The 5,237-nt window shown below is 38.2% G+C and overlaps 1 pseudogene; it reads left to right on the top strand.

Moving 5' to 3' along the window:
• Nucleotides 1-214: 214 nt before the first annotated feature.
• On the top strand, nt 215-3,500 carry LOC129473160 (putative olfactory receptor 2W6; annotated as a pseudogene).
• Nucleotides 3,501-5,237: the final 1,737 nt, after the last annotated feature.

Raw genomic sequence — 5,237 nt, 5'->3', positions numbered from 1 at the left:
GATTGTTTGGGCCTGAGAGGCAGAGGCTGCAGTGAGCTGAGGTTGTATCATTGCACACCAGCCTGGGCTACAGAGCAAGACCCTGTCTCAAAAACAAACAAACAAAAAAACAGTTAATGATGTAATATGAAGAGGTATTAGATTGATGTGTATTCAGTAAAGTTAAAATAGTTTGTCTCGTGCATCACAGGGAGAAAATGTCTTCTTAATAAAAAGACGATTATAAATAAGAATTTCCCAACAATGAAACACTTTGCCTTATGTGTTTGAACAAATGATAAACAGCTTATATAGCTAGCTGGGCAGAAGATATGCTACAATTATTGAGTGGGTTGTTAGGCTTGATAGTTATATGTGCCCCTCAAATCCTGACATTCAATGGTATTCAGATATTGCAGATTAAATATTCTTCATTTTGTCCCTACTAGCTATACAGATGATGTGAAAGGAAGGCAATGGAAAAATCCAGTGACGGCTCAGCGTATGGTTTTATCTTGGTGGGTTTCTCTGATCGTCCCAAGCTGGAGATGGTGCTCTTTATAGTAAATTTTATTCTGTATTCAGTGGCTGTGCTGGGAAATTCAACCATAATCCTTGTGTGTATATTAGACTCTCAACTTCATACCCCAATGTACTTCTTTCTGGCAAATCTTTCCTTTCTAGATCTCTGCTTCAGTACTAGTTGCATCCCACAAATGCTGGTAAACCTCTGGGGCCCTGACAAAACTCAGCTGTGCTGGCTGTGTTGTCCAGCTTTTCTCTTTCCTTTCTTTTAATTTTATTTTATTATTATTATACTTTAAGTTTTAGAGTACATGTGCACAATGTGCAGGTTTGTTACATATGTATACATGTGCCATGTTGGTGTACTGCACCCATTAACTTGTCATTTAGCATTAGGTGTATCTCCTAATGCTGTCCCTCCCCCCTTTCCCCACCCCACAACAGTCCCCGGAGTGTGATGTTCCCCCTCCCGTGTCCATGTGTTCTCGTTGTTCAATTCCCACCTATGAGTGAGAACATGTGGTGTTTGATTTTTTGTCCTTGCAATAGTTTGCTGAGAATGATGACTTCCAGTTTCATCCATGTCCTTACAAAGGACATGAACTCATCATTTCTTATGGCTGCATAGTATTCCATGGTGCATATGTGCCACATTTTCTTAATCCAGTCTATCCTTGTTGGACATTTGGGTTGGTTCCAAGTCTTTGCTATTGTGAATAGTGCTGCAATAAACATACGTGTGCATGTGTCTTTATAGCAGCATGATTTATAGTCTGTTGGGTATATACCCGGTAATGGGATAGCTGGGTCAAATGGTATTTCTGGTTCTAGATCCCTGAGGAATCGCCACACTGACTTCCACAATGGTTGAACTAGTTTAGAGTCCCACCAACAGTGTAAAAGTGTTCCTATTTCTCCACATCCTCTCCAGCACCTGTTGTTTCCTGACTTTTAATGATGGCCATTCTAACTGGTGTGAGATGGTATATCATTGTGGTTTTGATTTGCATTTCTCTGATGGCCAGTGATGATGAGCATTTTTTCATGTGTTTTTTGGCTGCATAAATGTCTTCTTTTGAGAAGTGTCTGTTCATACGCTTTGCCCACTTTTTGATGAGGTTGTTTATTTTTTTCTTGTAAATTTGTTTGAGTTCATTGTAGATTCTGGATATTAGCCCTTTGTCAGATGAGTAGGTTGCAAAAATTTTCTCCCATTTTGTAGGTTGCCTGTTCACTCTGATGGTAGTTTCTTTTGCTGTGCAGAAGCTCTTTAGTTTAATTAGATCCCATTTGTCAATTTTGGCTTTTGTTGCCATTGCTTTTGGTGTTTTAGACATGAAGTCCTTGCCCATGCCTATGTCCTGAATGGTGTTGCCTAGGTTTTCTTCTAGGGTTTTTATGGTTTTAGGTGTAACATTCACCACTCCTATTCAACACAGTGTTGGAAGTTCTGGCCAGGGCAATCAGGCAGGAGAAGGAAATAAAGGGTATTCAATTACGAAAAGAGGAAGTCAAATTGTCCCTGTTTGCAGATGACATGATTGTATATCTAGAAAACCCCATTGTCTCAGCCCAAAATCTCCTTAAGCTGATAAGCAACTTCAGCAAAGTCTCAGGATACAAAATCAATGTACAAAAATCACAAGCATTCTTATACACCAATAACAGACAAACAGAGAGCCAAATCATGAGTGAACTCCCATTCACAATTACTTCAAAGAGAATAAAATACCTAGGAATCCAACTTACAAGGGATGTGAAGGACCTCTTCAAGGAGAACTACAAACCACTGCTCAATGAAATAAAAGAGGATGCAAACAAATGGAAGAACATTCCATGCTCATGGGTTGGAAGAATCAATATCATGAAAATGGCCATACTGCCCAAGGTAATTTATAGATTCAATGCCATCCTCATCAAGCTACCAATGACTTTCTTCACAGAATTAGAAAAAACTACTTTAAAGTTCATATGGAACCAAAAAAGAGCCCGCATCGCCAAGTCAATCCTAAGCCAAAAGAACAAAGCCGGAGGCATCACACTGCCTAACTTCAAACTATACTACAAGGCTACAGTAACCAAAACAGCATGGTAGTGGTACCAAAACAGAGATATAGATCAATGGAACAGAACAGAGCCCTCAGAAATAATGCCGCATATCTACAACTATCTGATCTTTGACAAACCTGACAAAAACAAGCAATGGGGAAAGGATTCCCTATTTAATAAATGGTACTGGGAAAAGTGGCTAGCCATATGTAGAAAGCTGAAACTGGATCCCTTCCTTACACCTTATACAAAAATTAATTCAAGATGGATTAAAGACTTACATGTTAGACCTCTTCCCTTTCTGTTAGGGGAATTAAGTGCATCCTTCTGGCTGTCATGGCCTATGACAGCTATGCTGCAGTCTGCAAACCGTTGCACTATCTGGTCATTATGCACCTCCAGCTGTGTCTAGGACTGGTGGCTGCAGCCTGGGGGAGTGGACTGGTCAATGTCATTGTCATGTCACCACTAACAATGATCCTCTCCAGATGTGGCCGCCGCCGAGTTAACCATTTCCTCTGTGAAATGCCAGCACTGATCAAGATGCCTCGTTTGGATGTTTGTGCAGTGGAAATGCTGGCTTTTGCTTTTGCCATTCTCATTGTCCTACTGCCCCTCACTCTTATTCTTGTCTCCTACAGCTACATTGCTGCCGTTGTGCTAAGCATCAAGTCAGCTGCCAGGCAATGGAAGGCCTTCAATACCTGTAGCTCTCACCTCACAATAGTCTCCCTGTTTTATGGAAGCATCATCTATATGTATATGCAGCCAGGAAACAGCTCTTCCCAAGACCAAGGCAAGTTTCTCACTCTCTTCTACAACCTGGTGACTCCTATGTTGAATCTGCTCATCTATACTTTAAGGAATAAGGAGGTGAAAGGAGCACTGAAGAAGGTTTTAGGGAGGCAATAATGAACCAGAGAAGTATGATAAGTTGTGAAGTCTTAGGCAAAATATCTTTTCCAAATACATTTATTTTGTGCTTATAAGAAATCTAGCCAATGTGTCAAACATTCTTGGATTTTTAAAATATGAATAAATACACTGAAGTATATCCAAAATCAATATGAATCAACCATAGCTACACTTGATATGAATAAGTCTTAGCCTAATAATATTTAGTAAAAAGAATTAAGTCCCAGAAGAAAGGTGAAATGACTCTCATATAGATATAAAATAAATGTATTAAAGATTTTTATTCAACTCAATCAATGAGGGACCCACACAGATGTAATAACTGGTTCAAAAAAAAGTCAAAGAAGCACAAATTTATAAGGAGTAAATCAATGTGGAAATGCATGTGCAAATAGAGGCTAAACTTGCTTCTTCCACTGTGGGAGAGGGAAGTCAATTCAATCTCTACCCAACAGGACTGAATTTGTATGTCATAGACAAGAATTATTTTACATTGCTATCAGTTAATAATTTACAAAATTGTAAAATATCTGCCACAGAATCAGAATCAGATTGTTCAAAGGGATGTCCTCTAGAATCTGGACAACGCATAATTTTTCACTGAAGCATGAATTTTTCCCTATAAGTTAAATCCTGTATCTTATTCATGTTACAACACTAAGTATATAGTCGCAGGCCTCTTAATTAACCTGGGTCACACAGAGAATAAGTGGGATTTGAAAATGGTGTATATGATGCCTGAACCTTTGCTGTTAACCACTGAATAATATTGTCCTTGTTATAGAGTGTTGGTGCATAGATCACTCAATAATCAGCCCCAGGCTGTTTGTTTCATCAGTTTGTACAATCCTTCAAGCATGAGGGATATCCTAATAGACTCTCTGAGAGAATTCTCACCACCTATTAATATCAGCTGTTTCCACATTGCCCCATGCAAACTCCCCATCCAAATTTTTTCCATGTTATGGTGGTCGGCTCAATGCAACATACTTATAAAATTGTCTGAGAATCTTTGATTTAAAAATGTTCTAGCACTCCTTTTAACATATGGCATTTTTATACACTGAAATGACGGGTTTTCTACTCCATATTATACTTATGTATTTCTCATGTCTCCTGCTAGATTGTAAGTTCCTTGATGGTAGGGCTATTTATTCTCTTAATCTCTCTTAGCATCATTCCAGGTATTAAGTTGATATTAAAGTGCCTTGTAGGTAGTAAGTAATCAATAGTAGCTTGGGGTGATTATTAATTTTAACTGATTAATTATTTTTTCCATAAATCATTTCTTCTTTTTTAATTGATGCCACTATCTATTTCTGTCTCTGTTCTTCAAAATTACAAATAAATCTATAACAATATAATGTCTCAGTTTAAAGCTATTGTCAAAAGTTTTATACTTTTCTTTCTTAATTCAATGTAAACTCTATAATAAGAGAAAAAAATAGTCATTAAGGAATTTCTTACCATGGGTATCAAAAGTCATCCCCATATTTTTGTAATAAAAATTTTTTAAAAAATATGCATTATAAACTCAAGAGAAATGATGATGAATTCTGCCACAGTCTAGAGGAGGATGGATGACAACAACAGTGCAGCATTCTGTTCCAGAAGAAAGGTGAATTGGCTGTCATATAGATACAAAATTACTGCTAAAATCTCCGCTATGCTGCAGTCTGCAGACCTCTGTGCTATGTGGTCATTATGCACCCCCAGCTGTGTCTACAACAACAGTGCAGCGTTGACATGCATGTGACAACAGCGCATCC

This window comes from Symphalangus syndactylus, chromosome 23 (assembly GCF_028878055.3).
Source record: "Symphalangus syndactylus isolate Jambi chromosome 23, NHGRI_mSymSyn1-v2.1_pri, whole genome shotgun sequence".
Taxonomy (NCBI): Eukaryota; Metazoa; Chordata; class Mammalia; order Primates; family Hylobatidae; genus Symphalangus; species Symphalangus syndactylus.
This window is presented reverse-complemented; position numbering and strand designations above follow the sequence as displayed.